Source organism: Phyllobates terribilis, unplaced genomic scaffold, assembly GCF_046119375.1.
Source record: "Phyllobates terribilis strain yellow unplaced genomic scaffold, ASM4611937v1 Scaffold_170__1_contigs__length_4071412, whole genome shotgun sequence".
NCBI classification, from domain to species: domain Eukaryota; kingdom Metazoa; phylum Chordata; class Amphibia; order Anura; family Dendrobatidae; genus Phyllobates; species Phyllobates terribilis.
This window is the reverse complement of record NW_027362930.1, coordinates 950,676-968,923: the sequence shown is the minus strand read 5'-3', so window position 1 is coordinate 968,923 and position 18,248 is coordinate 950,676. Positions and strand designations below refer to the sequence as shown.

Here is an 18,248-nt window from a genome sequence, read left to right as displayed (position 1 = left end):
ACTCTTTGGCTTTGCTTTTCTTCTCCTCATTGGATTTTTCATGTTCAAAGTTGCAGAAGCCAGATTACAAGCTCATTTTGGTTCAACTTCAGCAACTGTGCATTGCATTGCCATGTAATGTGATGCAATGCTATCTTTCTAGCTCTCCCTTTTTACTTCCTTTTGGATAAACAGACATATTAGGCAAGCATTTTGGAGCTTTCACCTAAATAACTACAGGTGGTGAGATAAGCTGCACAATATAATTGACCTTTCAGTATATTGTTGCACACACACCATCTATTTAGCAAATGCCCTTGTTATCAACAGCAGCCTTTTAAACTCACCTGAGCTAACAGGTATGTGCGCTGGTTACTCTGCTGCGCTTAAAATTTCTTTTTTGGTTTGCTACAATGCCTTTTCTGAAACGTTGTCTCCCTCTGCTGGAACACTGACTTCTTTCATTTAATGCCTGCAGACTATAAAAGAGAACCCAACCCAAAAAGTTTGGTTGATTAGTCTGTGGCATTCTGTTAAACTGTTGCTTATGGCGGTCTCTGTGAGCTTCTCAGCGACATTCAGCCAGCCAGGTATCCTGCCTGCAGTAGATGGAATGTGGCAATGGAACGCTGGCTGCGCGTGTCATAATAGGCTCTGAGCCTTTATATACCTGTGCACAGCAGCAGCCACCTTCAGTCTGCTGCTGGACAGCCAGCAGCAGCAGCAGCAGGAGAGGTATGTAATCAGGAGCCCTCCTGCTAAGGGTAGACAGCTGCTCGTTCCACCCCACCCCCCGCCTTAATTGGTTCTCCTCCCTTCCAACGGTGTTGAGGCGGGTGGGAACAGCAGGGGGTGAAGGTACTATGTTTAAAGAGGTGGAGTTATGCAGATCTAAAACGCGTGGATTGCAGCAGCAGCAAGCCGAAAAGTGCAGGCATGTAAGGGATCTAGAGGTTGACAACATGTCTTCTTAACGGGAGTCCAGGAGCTCATCTCCACAAATGGACTTTTCAGGATCCTTGGGTGGCTCCGTAGTTTGAAACCAATTCTGGTTATCGCTTCTCGGCCTTTTGGCTAAGATCAAGTGTAGTATCTGTTCTTATCAGTTTAATATCTGATACGTCCCCTATCTGGGGACCATATATTAAATGGATTTTTAGAACAGGGAGATGGAAAAAGAGCTTGCTCTGTCCACTCCACGCATTGACCTGGTATTGCAGTATCTCCAGGACCGGTGCACCCCTTCTTTAATGCAGTTTCTAAAATCAGAAAGAATTGAATTCAATGTTTTTTGTTCATTTTGCTTGTTTGTCGGATTTTGGGATGGACTCTTTGGCTTTGCTTTTCTTCTCCTCATTGGATTTTTCATGTTCAAAGTTGCAGAAGCCAGATTACAAGCTCATTTTGGTTCAACTTCAGCAACTGTGCATTGCATTGCCATGTAATGTGATGCAATGCTATCTTTCTAGCTCTCCCTTTTTACTTCCTTTTGGATAAACAGACATATTAGGCAAGCATTTTGGAGCTTTCACCTAAATAACTACAGGTGGTGAGATAAGCTGCACAATATAATTGACCTTTCAGTATATTGTTGCACACACACCATCTATTTAGCAAATGCCCTTGTTATCAACAGCAGCCTTTTAAACTCACCTGAGCTAACAGGTATGTGCGCCGGTTACTCTGCTGCGCTTAAAATTTCTTTTTTGGTTTGCTACAATGCCTTTTCTGAAACGTTGTCTCCCTCTGCTGGAACACTGACTTCTTTCATTTAATGCCTGCAGACTATAAAAGAGAACCCAACCCAAAAAGTTTGGTTGATTAGTCTGTGGCATTCTGTTAAACTGTTGCTTATGGCGGTCTCTGTGAGCTTCTCAGCGACATTCAGCCAGCCAGGTATCCTGCCTGCAGTAGATGGAATGTGGCAATGGAACGCTGGCTGCGCGTGTCATAATAGGCTCTGAGCCTTTATATACCTGTGCACAGCAGCAGCCACCTTCAGTCTGCTGCTGGACAGCCAGCAGCAGCAGCAGCAGGAGAGGTATGTAATCAGGAGCCCTCCTGCTAAGGGTAGACAGTTGCTCGTTCCACCCCACCCCCCGCCTTAATTGGTTCTCCTCCCTTCCAACGGTGTTGAGGCGGGTGGGAACAGCAGGGGGTGAAGGTGCTGTGTTTAAAGAGGTGGAGTTATGCAGATCTAAAACGCGTGGATTGCAGCAGCAGCAAGCCGAAAAGTGCAGGCATGTAAGGGATCTAGAGGTTGACAACATGTCTTCTTAACGGGAGTCCAGGAGCTCATCTCCACAAATGGACTTTTCAGGATCCTTGGGTGGCTCCGTAGTTTGAAACCAATTCTGGTTATCGCTTCTCGGCCTTTTGGCTAAGATCAAGTGTAGTATCTTTCGAAAAGGCGGTTTTGGATGTTGGCCGCCCTAGTAGATTGATACATTATGCACACTGGGGTTTAGGCGCTTGTTAGTACGCCAGGTGGCTAATATAGTCATCTGGTGGAAAGCATGGCCCCCCAGGATCGACGCCATTGGGCCGGGGAAGATCGAAAGCCCGAAGTGTGAAGTGCCCCAGGAGTGGTGACCCTGGGGTGCCTTAACTCACTGGGATTGGGAACCCCACTTGAGTTTATGGCACATTTGCACAAGCACTTCAAATTTTCTTTCTTCGCACACACCCTTATTCCGGGCTTTCTGGCCTTAGGATGGGGAATTTTTCAATTCCCGGTCGAAGGTCCGGGCAGTATTATACTGTGAAACCTTCACTATTTATTTAATTTTTTTTGTCACTGTGTGTCCACTTATTCACGTGTGTCCACGTCCTTACTAGGATTTTGTCGGGATGCGGTTCCCTAACGGGTTCCTCTCTTGGCAGGTCTAGGGGGGGAGTGTGTGGCCATCAGGTTCCGATCCCCCCTGAACCCCCCTGGCTCTCCTCTTTCGGGAGGAGAGCGATGTTGGCTCCCCTCTTCCGGGAGGGGAGCACAGTCTTTTGGCTCCCAGTGCCTTGCTCGGGTGAGAACTCGGGCAGGTATTGGGGGCAAGATTGGGTCACCTCTGGTTTCGGCTGGAGGTGGCTATTTGTCCCTGTTCCTCGCTGTGGCCTTCTGGCTCGGAGGGACGGGGAATGGTTTGGGGGACCCTTCTCCTTTTGGAGAGGGTTTCAAGAAGACCAGCATCCTAGTGCACTTTTTTTGTGGCACTTGTCACTTTTTTAAGCGCACTCGGGTTTTGTACACGAATTCGGGCTTTCAAAAAAAAAAAAAAAAAAAAAAAAAATCTGTTCTTATCAGTTTAATATCTGATACGTCCCCTATCTGGGGACCATATATTAAATGGATTTTTAGAACAGGGAGATGGAAAAAGAGCTTGCTCTGTCCACTCCACGCATTGACCTGGTATTGCAGTATCTCCAGGACCGGTGCACCCCTTCTTTAATGCAGTTTCTAAAATCAGAAAGAATTGAATTCAATGTTTTTTGTTCATTTTGCTTGTTTGTCGGATTTTGGGATGGACTCTTTGGCTTTGCTCTTCTTCTCCTCATTGGATTTTTCATGTTCAAAGTTGCAGAAGCCAGATTACAAGCTCATTTTGGTTCAACTTCAGCAACTGTGCATTGCATTGCCATGTAATGTGATGCAATGCTATCTTTCTAGCTCTCCCTTTTTACTTCCTTTTGGATAAACAGACATATTAGGCAAGCATTTTGGAGCTTTCACCTAAATAACTACAGGTGGTGAGATAAGCTGCACAATATAATTGACCTTTCAGTATATTGTTGCACACACACCATCTATTTAGCAAATGCCCTTGTTATCAACAGCAGCCTTTTAAACTCACCTGAGCTAACAGGTATGTGCGCCGGTTACTCTGCTGCGCTTAAAATTTCTTTTTTGGTTTGCTACAATGCCTTTTCTGAAACGTTGTCTCCCTCTGCTGGAACACTGACTTCTTTCATTTAATGCCTGCAGACTATAAAAGAGAACCCAACCCAAAAAGTTTGGTTGATTAGTCTGTGGCATTCTGTTAAACTGTTGCTTATGGCGGTCTCTGTGAGCTTCTCAGCGACATTCAGCCAGCCAGGTATCCTGCCTGCAGTAGATGGAATGTGGCAATGGAACGCTGGCTGCGCGTGTCATAATAGGCTCTGAGCCTTTATATACCTGTGCACAGCAGCAGCCACCTTCAGTCTGCTGCTGGACAGCCAGCAGCAGCAGCAGCAGGAGAGGTATGTAATCAGGAGCCCTCCTGCTAAGGGTAGACAGCTGCTCGTTCCACCCCACCCCCCGCCTTAATTGGTTCTCCTCCCTTCCAACGGTGTTGAGGCGGGTGGGAACAGCAGGGGGTGAAGGTGCTGTGTTTAAAGAGGTGGAGTTATGCAGATCTAAAACGCGTGGATTGCAGCAGCAGCAAGCCGAAAAGTGCAGGCATGTAAGGGATCTAGAGGTTGACAACATGTCTTCTTAACGGGAGTCCAGGAGCTCATCTCCACAAATGGACTTTTCAGGATCCTTGGGTGGCTCCGTAGTTTGAAACCAATTCTGGTTATCGCTTCTCGGCCTTTTGGCTAAGATCAAGTGTAGTATCTGTTCTTATCAGTTTAATATCTGATACGTCCCCTATCTGGGGACCATATATTAAATGGATTTTTAGAACAGGGAGATGGAAAAAGAGCTTGCTCTGTCCACTCCACGCATTGACCTGGTATTGCAGTATCTCCAGGACCGGTGCACCCCTTCTTTAATGCAGTTTCTAAAATCAGAAAGAATTGAATTCAATGTTTTTTGTTCATTTTGCTTGTTTGTCGGATTTTGGGATGGACTCTTTGGCTTTGCTTTTCTTCTCCTCATTGGATTTTTCATGTTCAAAGTTGCAGAAGCCAGATTACAAGCTCATTTTGGTTCAACTTCAGCAACTGTGCATTGCATTGCCATGTAATGTGATGCAATGCTATCTTTCTAGCTCTCCCTTTTTACTTCCTTTTGGATAAACAGACATATTAGGCAAGCATTTTGGAGCTTTCACCTAAATAACTACAGGTGGTGAGATAAGCTGCACAATATAATTGACCTTTCAGTATATTGTTGCACACACACCATCTATTTAGCAAATGCCCTTGTTATCAACAGCAGCCTTTTAAACTCACCTGAGCTAACAGGTATGTGCGCTGGTTACTCTGCTGCGCTTAAAATTTCTTTTTTGGTTTGCTACAATGCCTTTTCTGAAACGTTGTCTCCCTCTGCTGGAACACTGACTTCTTTCATTTAATGCCTGCAGACTATAAAAGAGAACCCAACCCAAAAAGTTTGGTTGATTAGTCTGTGGCATTCTGTTAAACTGTTGCTTATGGCGGTCTCTGTGAGCTTCTCAGCGACATTCAGCCAGCCAGGTATCCTGCCTGCAGTAGATGGAATGTGGCAATGGAACGCTGGCTGCGCGTGTCATAATAGGCTCTGAGCCTTTATATACCTGTGCACAGCAGCAGCCACCTTCAGTCTGCTGCTGGACAGCCAGCAGCAGCAGCAGCAGGAGAGGTATGTAATCAGGAGCCCTCCTGCTAAGGGTAGACAGTTGCTCGTTCCACCCCACCCCCCGCCTTAATTGGTTCTCCTCCCTTCCAACGGTGTTGAGGCGGGTGGGAACAGCAGGGGGTGAAGGTGCTGTGTTTAAAGAGGTGGAGTTATGCAGATCTAAAACGCGTGGATTGCAGCAGCAGCAAGCCGAAAAGTGCAGGCATGTAAGGGATCTAGAGGTTGACAACATGTCTTCTTAACGGGAGTCCAGGAGCTCATCTCCACAAATGGACTTTTCAGGATCCTTGGGTGGCTCCGTAGTTTGAAACCAATTCTGGTTATCGCTTCTCGGCCTTTTGGCTAAGATCAAGTGTAGTATCTTTCGAAAAAGCGGTTTTGGATGTTGGCCGCCCTAGTAGATTGATACATTATGCACACTGGGGTTTAGGCGCTTGTTAGTACGCCAGGTGGCTAATATAGTCATCTGGTGGAAAGCATGGCCCCCCAGGATCGACGCCATTGGGCCGGGGAAGATCGAAAGCCCGAAGTGTGAAGTGCCCCAGGAGTGGTGACCCTGGGGTGCCTTAACTCACTGGGATTGGGAACCCCACTTGAGTTTATGGCACATTTGCACAAGCACTTCAAATTTTCTTTCTTCGCACACACCCTTATTCCGGGCCTTCTGGCCTTAGGATGGGGAATTTTTCAATTCCCGGTCGAAGGTCCGGGCAGTATTATACTGTGAAACCTTCACTATTTATTTAATTTTTTTTGTCACTGTGTGTCCACTTATTCACGTGTGTCCACGTCCTTACTAGGATTTTGTCGGGATGCGGTTCCCTAACGGGTTCCTCTCTTGGCAGGTCTAGGGGGGGAGTGTGTGGCCATCAGGTTCCGATCCCCCCTGAACCCCCCTGGCTCTCCTCTTTCGGGAGGAGAGCGATGTTGGCTCCCCTCTTCCGGGAGGGGAGCACAGTCTTTTGGCTCCCAGTGCCTTGCTCGGGTGAGAACTCGGGCAGGTATTGGGGGCAAGATTGGGTCACCTCTGGTTTCGGCTGGAGGTGGCTATTTGTCCCTGTTCCTCGCTGTGGCCTTCTGGCTCGGAGGGACGGGGAATGGTTTGGGGGACCCTTCTCCTTTTGGAGAGGGTTTCAAGAAGACCAGCATCCTAGTGCACTTTTTTTGTGGCACTTGTCACTTTTTTAAGCGCACTCGGGTTTTGTACACGAATTCGGGCTTTCAAAAAAAAAAAAAAAAAAAAAAAAATCTGTTCTTATCAGTTTAATATCTGATACGTCCCCTATCTGGGGACCATATATTAAATGGATTTTTAGAACAGGGAGATGGAAAAAGAGCTTGCTCTGTCCACTCCACGCATTGACCTGGTATTGCAGTATCTCCAGGACCGGTGCACCCCTTCTTTAATGCAGTTTCTAAAATCAGAAAGAATTGAATTCAATGTTTTTTGTTCATTTTGCTTGTTTGTCGGATTTTGGGATGGACTCTTTGGCTTTGCTTTTCTTCTCCTCATTGGATTTTTCATGTTCAAAGTTGCAGAAGCCAGATTACAAGCTCATTTTGGTTCAACTTCAGCAACTGTGCATTGCATTGCCATGTAATGTGATGCAATGCTATCTTTCTAGCTCTCCCTTTTTACTTCCTTTTGGATAAACAGACATATTAGGCAAGCATTTTGGAGCTTTCACCTAAATAACTACAGGTGGTGAGATAAGCTGCACAATATAATTGACCTTTCAGTATATTGTTGCACACACACCATCTATTTAGCAAATGCCCTTGTTATCAACAGCAGCCTTTTAAACTCACCTGAGCTAACAGGTATGTGCGCTGGTTACTCTGCTGCGCTTAAAATTTCTTTTTTGGTTTGCTACAATGCCTTTTCTGAAACGTTGTCTCCCTCTGCTGGAACACTGACTTCTTTCATTTAATGCCTGCAGACTATAAAAGAGAACCCAACCCAAAAAGTTTGGTTGATTAGTCTGTGGCATTCTGTTAAACTGTTGCTTATGGCGGTCTCTGTGAGCTTCTCAGCGACATTCAGCCAGCCAGGTATCCTGCCTGCAGTAGATGGAATGTGGCAATGGAACGCTGGCTGCGCGTGTCATAATAGGCTCTGAGCCTTTATATACCTGTGCACAGCAGCAGCCACCTTCAGTCTGCTGCTGGACAGCCAGCAGCAGCAGCAGCAGGAGAGGTATGTAATCAGGAGCCCTCCTGCTAAGGGTAGACAGCTGCTCGTTCCACCCCTCCCCCCGCCTTAATTGGTTCTCCTCCCTTCCAACGGTGTTGAGGCGGGTGGGAACAGCAGGGGGTGAAGGTGCTGTGTTTAAAGAGGTGGAGTTATGCAGATCTAAAACGCGTGGATTGCAGCAGCAGCAAGCCGAAAAGTGCAGGCATGTAAGGGATCTAGAGGTTGACAACATGTCTTCTTAACGGGAGTCCAGGAGCTCATCTCCACAAATGGACTTTTCAGGATCCTTGGGTGGCTCCGTAGTTTGAAACCAATTCTGGTTATCGCTTCTCGGCCTTTTGGCTAAGATCAAGTGTAGTATCTGTTCTTATCAGTTTAATATCTGATACGTCCCCTATCTGGGGACCATATATTAAATGGATTTTTAGAACAGGGAGATGGAAAAAGAGCTTGCTCTGTCCACTCCACGCATTGACCTGGTATTGCAGTATCTCCAGGACCGGTGCACCCCTTCTTTAATGCAGTTTCTAAAATCAGAAAGAATTGAATTCAATGTTTTTTGTTCATTTTGCTTGTTTGTCGGATTTTGGGATGGACTCTTTGGCTTTGCTTTTCTTCTCATTGGATTTTTCATGTTCAAAGTTGCAGAAGCCAGATTACAAGCTCATTTTGGTTCAACTTCAGCAACTGTGCATTGCATTGCCATGTAATGTGATGCAATGCTATCTTTCTAGCTCTCCCTTTTTACTTCCTTTTGGATAAACAGACATATTAGGCAAGCATTTTGGAGCTTTCACCTAAATAACTACAGGTGGTGAGATAAGCTGCACAATATAATTGACCTTTCAGTATATTGTTGCACACACACCATCTATTTAGCAAATGCCCTTGTTATCAACAGCAGCCTTTTAAACTCACCTGAGCTAACAGGTATGTGCGCTGGTTACTCTGCTGCGCTTAAAATTTCTTTTTTGGTTTGCTACAATGCCTTTTCTGAAACGTTGTCTCCCTCTGCTGGAACACTGACTTCTTTCATTTAATGCCTGCAGACTATAAAAGAGAACCCAACCCAAAAAGTTTGGTTGATTAGTCTGTGGCATTCTGTTAAACTGTTGCTTATGGCGGTCTCTGTGAGCTTCTCAGCGACATTCAGCCAGCCAGGTATCCTGCCTGCAGTAGATGGAATGTGGCAATGGAACGCTGGCTGCGCGTGTCATAATAGGCTCTGAGCCTTTATATACCTGTGCACAGCAGCAGCCACCTTCAGTCTGCTGCTGGACAGCCAGCAGCAGCAGCAGCAGGAGAGGTATGTAATCAGGAGCCCTCCTGCTAAGGGTAGACAGCTGCTCGTTCCACCCCACCCCCCGCCTTAATTGGTTCTCCTCCCTTCCAACGGTGTTGAGGCGGGTGGGAACAGCAGGGGGTGAAGGTGCTGTGTTTAAAGAGGTGGAGTTATGCAGATCTAAAACGCGTGGATTGCAGCAGCAGCAAGCCGAAAAGTGCAGGCATGTAAGGGATCTAGAGGTTGACAACATGTCTTCTTAACGGGAGTCCAGGAGCTCATCTCCACAAATGGACTTTTCAGGATCCTTGGGTGGCTCCGTAGTTTGAAACCAATTCTGGTTATCGCTTCTCGGCCTTTTGGCTAAGATCAAGTGTAGTATCTGTTCTTATCAGTTTAATATCTGATACGTCCCCTATCTGGGGACCATATATTAAATGGATTTTTAGAACAGGGAGATGGAAAAAGAGCTTGCTCTGTCCACTCCACGCATTGACCTGGTATTGCAGTATCTCCAGGACCGGTGCACCCCTTCTTTAATGCAGTTTCTAAAATCAGAAAGAATTGAATTCAATGTTTTTTGTTCATTTTGCTTGTTTGTCGGATTTTGGGATGGACTCTTTGGCTTTGCTCTTCTTCTCCTCATTGGATTTTTCATGTTCAAAGTTGCAGAAGCCAGATTACAAGCTCATTTTGGTTCAACTTCAGCAACTGTGCATTGCATTGCCATGTAATGTGATGCAATGCTATCTTTCTAGCTCTCCCTTTTTACTTCCTTTTGGATAAACAGACATATTAGGCAAGCATTTTGGAGCTTTCACCTAAATAACTACAGGTGGTGAGATAAGCTGCACAATATAATTGACCTTTCAGTATATTGTTGCACACACACCATCTATTTAGCAAATGCCCTTGTTATCAACAGCAGCCTTTTAAACTCACCTGAGCTAACAGGTATGTGCGCTGGTTACTCTGCTGCGCTTAAAATTTCTTTTTTGGTTTGCTACAATGCCTTTTCTGAAACGTTGTCTCCCTCTGCTGGAACACTGACTTCTTTCATTTAATGCCTGCAGACTATAAAAGAGAACCCAACCCAAAAAGTTTGGTTGATTAGTCTGTGGCATTCTGTTAAACTGTTGCTTATGGCGGTCTCTGTGAGCTTCTCAGCGACATTCAGCCAGCCAGGTATCCTGCCTGCAGTAGATGGAATGTGGCAATGGAACGCTGGCTGCGCGTGTCATAATAGGCTCTGAGCCTTTATATACCTGTGCACAGCAGCAGCCACCTTCAGTCTGCTGCTGGACAGCCAGCAGCAGCAGGAGAGGTATGTAATCAGGAGCCCTCCTGCTAAGGGTAGACAGCTGCTCGTTCCACCCCACCCCCCGCCTTAATTGGTTCTCCTCCCTTCCAACGGTGTTGAGGCGGGTGGGAACAGCAGGGGGTGAAGGTGCTGTGTTTAAAGAGGTGGAGTTATGCAGATCTAAAACGCGTGGATTGCAGCAGCAGCAAGCCGAAAAGTGCAGGCATGTAAGGGATCTAGAGGTTGACAACATGTCTTCTTAACGGGAGTCCAGGAGCTCATCTCCACAAATGGACTTTTCAGGATCCTTGGGTGGCTCTGTAGTTTGAAACCAATTCTGGTTATCGCTTCTCGGCCTTTTGGCTAAGATCAAGTGTAGTATCTGTTCTTATCAGTTTAATATCTGATACGTCCCCTATCTGGGGACCATATATTAAATGGATTTTTAGAACAGGGAGATGGAAAAAGAGCTTGCTCTGTCCACTCCACGCATTGACCTGGTATTGCAGTATCTCCAGGACCGGTGCACCCCTTCTTTAATGCAGTTTCTAAAATCAGAAAGAATTGAATTCAATGTTTTTTGTTCATTTTGCTTGTTTGTCGGATTTTGGGATGGACTCTTTGGCTTTGCTTTTCTTCTCCTCATTGGATTTTTCATGTTCAAAGTTGCAGAAGCCAGATTACAAGCTCATTTTGGTTCAACTTCAGCAACTGTGCATTGCATTGCCATGTAATGTGATGCAATGCTATCTTTCTAGCTCTCCCTTTTTACTTCCTTTTGGATAAACAGACATATTAGGCAAGCATTTTGGAGCTTTCACCTAAATAACTACAGGTGGTGAGATAAGCTGCACAATATAATTGACCTTTCAGTATATTGTTGCACACACACCATCTATTTAGCAAATGCCCTTGTTATCAACAGCAGCCTTTTAAACTCACCTGAGCTAACAGGTATGTGCGCTGGTTACTCTGCTGCGCTTAAAATTTCTTTTTTGGTTTGCTACAATGCCTTTTCTGAAACGTTGTCTCCCTCTGCTGGAACACTGACTTCTTTCATTTAATGCCTGCAGACTATAAAAGAGAACCCAACCCAAAAAGTTTGGTTGATTAGTCTGTGGCATTCTGTTAAACTGTTGCTTATGGCGGTCTCTGTGAGCTTCTCAGCGACATTCAGCCAGCCAGGTATCCTGCCTGCAGTAGATGGAATGTGGCAATGGAACGCTGGCTGCGCGTGTCATAATAGGCTCTGAGCCTTTATATACCTGTGCACAGCAGCAGCCACCTTCAGTCTGCTGCTGGACAGCCAGCAGCAGCAGCAGCAGGAGAGGTATGTAATCAGGAGCCCTCCTGCTAAGGGTAGACAGCTGCTCGTTCCACCCCACCCCCCGCCTTAATTGGTTCTCCTCCCTTCCAACGGTGTTGAGGCGGGTGGGAACAGCAGGGGGTGAAGGTGCTGTGTTTAAAGAGGTGGAGTTATGCAGATCTAAAACGCGTGGATTGCAGCAGCAGCAAGCCGAAAAGTGCAGGCATGTAAGGGATCTAGAGGTTGACAACATGTCTTCTTAACGGGAGTCCAGGAGCTCATCTCCACAAATGGACTTTTCAGGATCCTTGGGTGGCTCCGTAGTTTGAAACCAATTCTGGTTATCGCTTCTCGGCCTTTTGGCTAAGATCAAGTGTAGTATCTGTTCTTTTAAGAACACAAGAGCTACGATCTACACTTGATGAGAGCGATCGAACTCGGAAGGAGAAGAGCTTCGGAGCCCAGCTGACATCAGAGAACGAAGGCGGATATCGGTGGGAGGAAGAAGCTCTAAAGAATCCAGAAGAAGACGAAGACTCGGAGAAGAATCGGGCTGTCCTGTGGAATCTTCGAGGAAGAAAATCATCGAGACAAAGACCTTTCGGGGAATTTGTCCAGAACACGACGGGAGAAGAATCTGCATAGCTCCACCCATTCCGGGAAGAGTTCCAGATCCAGCTCCAAGAAGTAACTGCAGGAGGAAAGCCATGGCAAGCGCTGCGAGGAAGGCCGAAAAGAAGAGCCTGGAGCTGGGGACAGCCAGGAGGGCCCAGCCAGGAGCCGATTCTGACCCCAAGGACTCTGCCTCCACGACTGGCCAGCAGAAGGGACCCCAGAAGCCCCGCCATGAAGCTCCAGCCCTGGAGCCATGGATGCGGCAGACGGTGGCCCTGAAGCTGAAGGAAGTGGATGGGAGGGTGCCGGACATGTCCTCGGACGTGTTCTGCCAGAAGATGCTGCTGGATCGAGGCTTCTCCAGGTCGGACACCCTCAGCATCCAGACCTTCTTGACGGGGATCTTCTTCGTCACCTTCGCCACTGTGAACACCTGCAGGAGGTTCTGGGAAATGGTAAGCGCAAAAGGACCGGAAAATTCTTTCTCTGCCTTTACAGGTAGCTGCCCTATCCAGAGGGATGAAAGGAGGATCACGGTCTCCATGCGCAACCCGCACACCCCAGGCCAAGACATCTGTACCTTCCTGAGACGCTTCTGTTTGGTTGTGAAGGAACCCTCTCACATCCTGAATGGACTCGGCTTCTGGACAGGTAAGTGGTCGGTGACCGTTAGACTTCACAGGGACCTGGCGTACTCAGACGGACTTCGGCACCTGCCCCCGACATTCTCCCTGGGCAACTCCTACGGCCTCATCTATTACCCGGACATGCCGCGGAACTGCAGGAGATGCGGCAAGAACGGCCACGAGATGAAGGACTGCAAGGAGGATGCCTGCAGGATTTGTCGAGTGACGGGACACAGCTCGAAGGACTGCCCGAAGAAGACGTCCTGCAACCTGTGTGGGCTGGCGGCTCATCTGTACAAGGATTGCCCCAGGCGTGAGAGATCCTGGGCATCGGTGGTTGCGACGACCCCAGCTACGGAGGACAAGGCCCCGACGACCAGGCCTGTGAAGGTCAAGGACGCGACGACCAAGGCCCCAGCGGCCAAGGCCGAGACGACCAAGGCCAAAGCGGTCAAGGAGTCGGTGGCCAAAGCCCCAGCGACGGTCCCAGCAGCTCCGAAGCAGAAGAAAAAGTCAAAGGAGGGTAAGAGTTCTGTCACCCCTCTCTCGATCCCTCCCCCTGCCACCCCCGTCCAATCCCCCCCCACCCCGGCCACCCCTGCTGAGGATTCCACTTCCTCTTCCTCCTTCCCCTACTCCTCAGCAGGTGTCCTTTCCCCTGCCCCGGCAGCCACTCTCCCTCCCCAGACCATGGTAGCGGTGGAATTAACCTTTCCTCCACCCGCCGCTATCTATTCCGAGGAGGATTTTCCCCTTCTTGTCTCCCCAGTTCCAACCCGGGGAAAGAGGAAGGTGGAGGACAGCCCTGCTACTGAATCCTCCAAAAAGAAGATTCTGGATTTCGTAGGCGAAAAGGAGGATACCCTCCCTGAGCCAGAAGAGATGGAGCACATGGTTGAGACCCTGGTGGCCGAGCCAGAAGAGGAGGAACTGGTGGTCGCCGAGATTGAGGCCGCGCTGCTTGACCAGATGGAGGAAGAGGGCCTGCTGGTGATCCCGTCACCAGCAGTCAACACCGACGAGGGACCACCCGACCGGAGTGGTAACTAAGGTGTATTGCCTGCGCTAACTTTTTCTTTTTTCCCTACATGATGGCTAATATTAACTTATTTTCCATTAATGTCAGGAGCATCAAGGACAAGTTCAGACGTCAGACTATTTATGCCTTCCTTACTTCCCAGTTGTGTGATGTTTATATGTTGCAGGAATGTTCCCTTCCCTCCTCTAGGTCCTTCAAACATCTGGCCAGGGAGTGGTCCCACGGTCCATCCTACTGGTCCGGTGGGGGTGACTGCAAGTCTGCGGGGGTCGCAATTCTGATCAGGGGGGGCGCATTCACGCTTGAGTCCGTCCAGGAGCTCATCTGCGGCAGGGCTCTTGTTGTAGATGGCAACTGGGCGGGAGAACCTGTCAGGTTCATCAACGTGTATGCGACCCCACTGAAGAATGAGCGTTTGGAGCTTTTCCAGACCCTGCGGCTTCAGCTTGCCACCACCAGGACCTTAGTGATGGCCGGGGATTTCAACTGCCCCATCGAGGAGGACGGTCGTAGTTCTGGCACATCTGCCAAGTTGGACATCACGTCCAAGCTGCTCATCGAGATGGTAACCGAGGCCTCTCTTCAGGACGTGGTGGGCTCCATGGGGAGAGGCTCCACGAACTATTCGTGGAGCCGACCCGATGGCTCACTCCGCTCCAGGATTGACTTTGTGTTCACCTCTCGGGCAGTCAGGCAGAGTAGGCACTCGATGGTCTCCTGCTTCTTCTCCGACCACAGAGCCATTCACTTACAAGGTGTCCTCGGCGACGGTTTTCCGTCCGGCCCCGGCTCCTGGAAGCTGAATTGTGCTCTGCTGGCTCAGGATGAAGTCGTGGAGGAGCTGAGAGCAGCCTACGCAATGTGGCAGTCCTACAAGGGTAGCTTCCAAACAGTCTCTGATTGGTGGGAATATGTTAAACTTGAGTTTCGCTGTTTCTTTCAGGCCAAGGGTCGACAACAGGAGTGTGAGAAGAGGAGGGACTTCAGAGGGCTGCAGCGCGAGCTGCGGTCGCTGCAGGACCTTCTTCACTGCGGCTGGGACGTGAGGGAGGAGCTGGAGGAGACCAAGAAGAGCCTGAAAAGGCACTTTGAGGAGGAGTCCAAGCGAATCATCTTCCGTTCCAAAGTGGAGAATCTGGAGAAGGGTGAGAAATGTAACTCATTCTTTTTCAGGAAACTTCATGCCGGTCACACGCCCCTGAACGAGCTGCGAGACGAGAGCGGAAACATGCGACGTGGGAAGGAGGACGTGATGAGGGTCGTCAGCGACTTCTACAGCGAACTCTACTCCCACAAGACTACCGACCCCGACGCTGCTGATAAGTTCCTGTCAGGTATCACTAACCATCTTGATCCTGCAGGCACGGCAGCCTTGGACAAACCTCTGATGGTGGGCGAATTGCTCTCTGCCGCTAAATCCTTTAGGACCGGCAGGACCCCGGGCAGTGATGGTCTTCCAGCGGAGCTCTATGTAGCGCTGGGAGACCTCATCTGTCCGGACCTGTTGGACCTGTACGAGGAGATGGTGGTGGAGGGTAGAATGCCTCCATCTTTGAGGGAAGGAATGGTCACGATCCTGTACAAGCGGAAGGGAGAGAGGTGCGACCTGAGGAATTGGCGTCCCATCACTCTGCTCAACGTGGACTACAAGATCCTGGCCAAGACGATGGCGACACGACTTAAGACGGTCATCGGACGGATCATCCACCCGGACCAGACCTGCGGCATCCCTGGACGTCGCATCGCAGACAGCCTCGCTCTCGTGCGGGACACGGTCGAGTACATCAAGGTCCGCCGCGCACACGCGGCCCTGGTCTCCTTGGATCAGGAGAAGGCCTTCGACCGGGTTTCCCACGAGTTCATGGGCCGAGCTCTGCACCGGTTAGGTTTGGGTAACATGTTTTGTTCGTATGTCCGTCTGATGTATTTTGATATCCACAGCTCGGTGTTGGTGAACGGCTGGAAGACTGACCCCTTCCCTGTCCTCTCTGGGGTCAGACAAGGCTGCCCTCTATCACCTCTTCTTTTTGTTTGTGTTATAGAACTCTTCGCAGAGGCTATCCGGCAGAATGGAGAGATCAGAGGGATCACCGCACCGGGTCCGGGACGACACGAGGTCAAGTGCTCGCTCTACATGGACGACGTCACCGTCTTCTGCGCTGATCGTGGTTCAGTCGACGCCCTCGTCCAGACGTGTGAGAGGTTCGGCCGGGCTTCAGGGGCCAAAGTCAACTGCAGGAAGTCGGAAGCCATGCTATTCGGGGATTGGCAGCCGGCCTCCTCCGCCCCCTTCCCCTTCAACATTCAACCGGATTTCCTCAAGGTGCTGGGAGTCTGGTTCGGGAAGGAAGGAGCAGCCCTCAAGTCCTGGCAAGAACGCTTGGCCAAGGTGAAGCAACGGATCGGACTCTGGAGCCTCAGACACCTCACTTGTGAGGGTAAGGCACTCGTCCTGCGTAATGAGGTCCTGCCCGTCTTGCAGTACACGGCGCAGGCCTGGCCCCTACACGTCACTGTGTGCAGGGCCATTACCAGGACAGTGTTTCACTTTGTCTGGGGATCCAAGATGGACAGAGTCAGGCGGGCCGTCATGTACAAGGAGCCTCGCAAGGGTGGGAAGGGCGTTCCAGATATCCCCACCCTCCTGCGATCCTCTTTTGTGTGTGATTGTGTCCGCCGGACTTTGCAAGTCAAGAATGGCTCCGCGGGCAGGTCCATGTCTCGCTTCTTCCTGCTTCCTCTTTGGAGGCGACTCGGCTGGGACAAGTGGGACAGCTCCTTCCCCTACAACTGGACGACGCCATGGTTCTACGGAGACGTCGTTCGATTTGTGGGGGAGCATCAACTGGAGGGACTCAAGCCCGACTTGTGGAAGCCCAAAACTATCCACAAGCTAATCAGAGCCAAGGATGACGTGGAGAACATCACAGGACTTCACCAGGACACGCTGGAGACTGTGTGGACAAATGTGTCGTCTGACAGGCTGACCAACGGGCACAAGGACTTGTCGTGGATGGCGATTCAGGGCGGACTGCCCGTCCGGTCATTCATGCATGCCCGGAACCTGTGCAAGACCCGGTACTGCCCAAGGTGCCCCTTCGTGGAGGAAACATCTTTGCACACTTTTTGGGACTGCGGATTTGCACAGCGCCTATTGACTGCACTTGAGGACGACCTGAGGAACTCTGTCCCCAGGGCGAGCCTATCGCACCATTCTGTGCTTTACGGACTCTTCCCTGGGGTTCATACCGTCGGAGCCATCCAGGAGGCTTGGCGCCTTATGAACTGCTTCAAGGATGCCGTTTGGGTCGCCAGGAACCGGCTCATCTTGAGGAGGGAGAGGATGTCCATCCAGGACTGCCGCAGGCTGATCCACAGCCTGCTCAGAGACTATTCCATCATGGACGGTCCGGAGGACGAGGACGAGGACTAAATCCCTCCTCCCCCTCTCCCCTTATGTGTCTTGTCTTTCAATAAAGCTTCGGGCCTGTGATTTTCCCCTCCCCATCCCCTTTTTCCCAATCCCCATCCCTTATCACGGTTCGTCGTACTGTATTGATTGACATGCTTTTTCTTTCAGATTGAGTGTTTTGTGTAGCATAGGGGTGTGATGTGTCTAGTTAGTGCGTCGTATCCTCATGCTATGTAAATATGATGTAGAATTCTGTGTGTACTGGGCTGCGGCACTGTACACTGTCTGTTAACTTATTTTTTGTGCTAATAAAAGATATATTCAATCAAAAAATCTGTTCTTATCAGTTTAATATCTGATACGTCCCCTATCTGGGGACCATATATTAAATGGATTTTTAGAACAGGGAGATGGAAAAAGAGCTTGCTCTGTCCACTCCACGCATTGACCTGGTATTGCAGTATCTCCAGGACCGGTGCACCCCTTCTTTAATGCAGTTTCTAAAATCAGAAAGAATTGAATTCAATGTTTTTTGTTCATTTTGCTTGTTTGTCGGATTTTGGGATGGACTCTTTGGCTTTGCTTTTCTTCTCCTCATTGGATTTTTCATGTTCAAAGTTGCAGAAGCCAGATTACAAGCTCATTTTGGTTCAACTTCAGCAACTGTGCATTGCATTGCCATGTAATGTGATGCAATGCTATCTTTCTAGCTCTCCCTTTTTACTTCCTTTTGGATAAACAGACATATTAGGCAAGCATTTTGGAGCTTTCACCTAAATAACTACAGGTGGTGAGATAAGCTGCACAATATAATTGACCTTTCAGTATATTGTTGCACACACACCATCTATTTAGCAAATGCCCTTGTTATCAACAGCAGCCTTTTAAACTCACCTGAGCTAACAGGTATGTGCGCTGGTTACTCTGCTGCGCTTAAAATTTCTTTTTTGGTTTGC

General features: G+C 48.9%; 8 non-coding genes and 3 pseudogenes across 8 annotated transcripts; all 11 read left to right on the top strand.

Annotated features, from left to right (window-relative positions):
• The first annotated feature begins 1,033 nt into the window (after nt 1-1,033).
• On the top strand, nt 1,034-1,224 carry LOC141212094 (U2 spliceosomal RNA). Its single transcript, XR_012281911.1, has one exon. It is a non-coding gene; the product is annotated as a U2 spliceosomal RNA (small nuclear RNA).
• A 1,115-nt stretch (nt 1,225-2,339) lies between these two features.
• On the top strand, nt 2,340-2,431 carry LOC141211880 (U2 spliceosomal RNA; annotated as a pseudogene).
• Nucleotides 2,432-3,229: 798 nt separating this feature from the next.
• On the top strand, nt 3,230-3,419 carry LOC141211785 (U2 spliceosomal RNA). Its single transcript, XR_012281703.1, has one exon. It is a non-coding gene; the product is annotated as a U2 spliceosomal RNA (small nuclear RNA).
• Nucleotides 3,420-4,534: 1,115 nt separating this feature from the next.
• LOC141212092 (U2 spliceosomal RNA) lies at nt 4,535-4,725 on the top strand. The gene has a single exon (XR_012281910.1). It is a non-coding gene; the product is annotated as a U2 spliceosomal RNA (small nuclear RNA).
• A 1,115-nt stretch (nt 4,726-5,840) lies between these two features.
• Nucleotides 5,841-5,932, top strand: LOC141211852 (U2 spliceosomal RNA; annotated as a pseudogene).
• A 798-nt stretch (nt 5,933-6,730) lies between these two features.
• Nucleotides 6,731-6,919, top strand: LOC141211780 (U2 spliceosomal RNA). The gene has a single exon (XR_012281701.1). It is a non-coding gene; the product is annotated as a U2 spliceosomal RNA (small nuclear RNA).
• A 1,115-nt stretch (nt 6,920-8,034) lies between these two features.
• LOC141212091 (U2 spliceosomal RNA) lies at nt 8,035-8,225 on the top strand. The gene has a single exon (XR_012281909.1). It is a non-coding gene; the product is annotated as a U2 spliceosomal RNA (small nuclear RNA).
• A 1,112-nt stretch (nt 8,226-9,337) lies between these two features.
• LOC141212090 (U2 spliceosomal RNA) lies at nt 9,338-9,528 on the top strand. The gene has a single exon (XR_012281908.1). It is a non-coding gene; the product is annotated as a U2 spliceosomal RNA (small nuclear RNA).
• A 1,109-nt stretch (nt 9,529-10,637) lies between these two features.
• LOC141212089 (U2 spliceosomal RNA) lies at nt 10,638-10,828 on the top strand. Its single transcript, XR_012281907.1, has one exon. It is a non-coding gene; the product is annotated as a U2 spliceosomal RNA (small nuclear RNA).
• Nucleotides 10,829-11,943: 1,115 nt separating this feature from the next.
• On the top strand, nt 11,944-12,023 carry LOC141211811 (U2 spliceosomal RNA; annotated as a pseudogene).
• Nucleotides 12,024-17,585: 5,562 nt separating this feature from the next.
• Nucleotides 17,586-17,778, top strand: LOC141211603 (U2 spliceosomal RNA). The gene has a single exon (XR_012281572.1). It is a non-coding gene; the product is annotated as a U2 spliceosomal RNA (small nuclear RNA).
• Nucleotides 17,779-18,248: the final 470 nt, after the last annotated feature.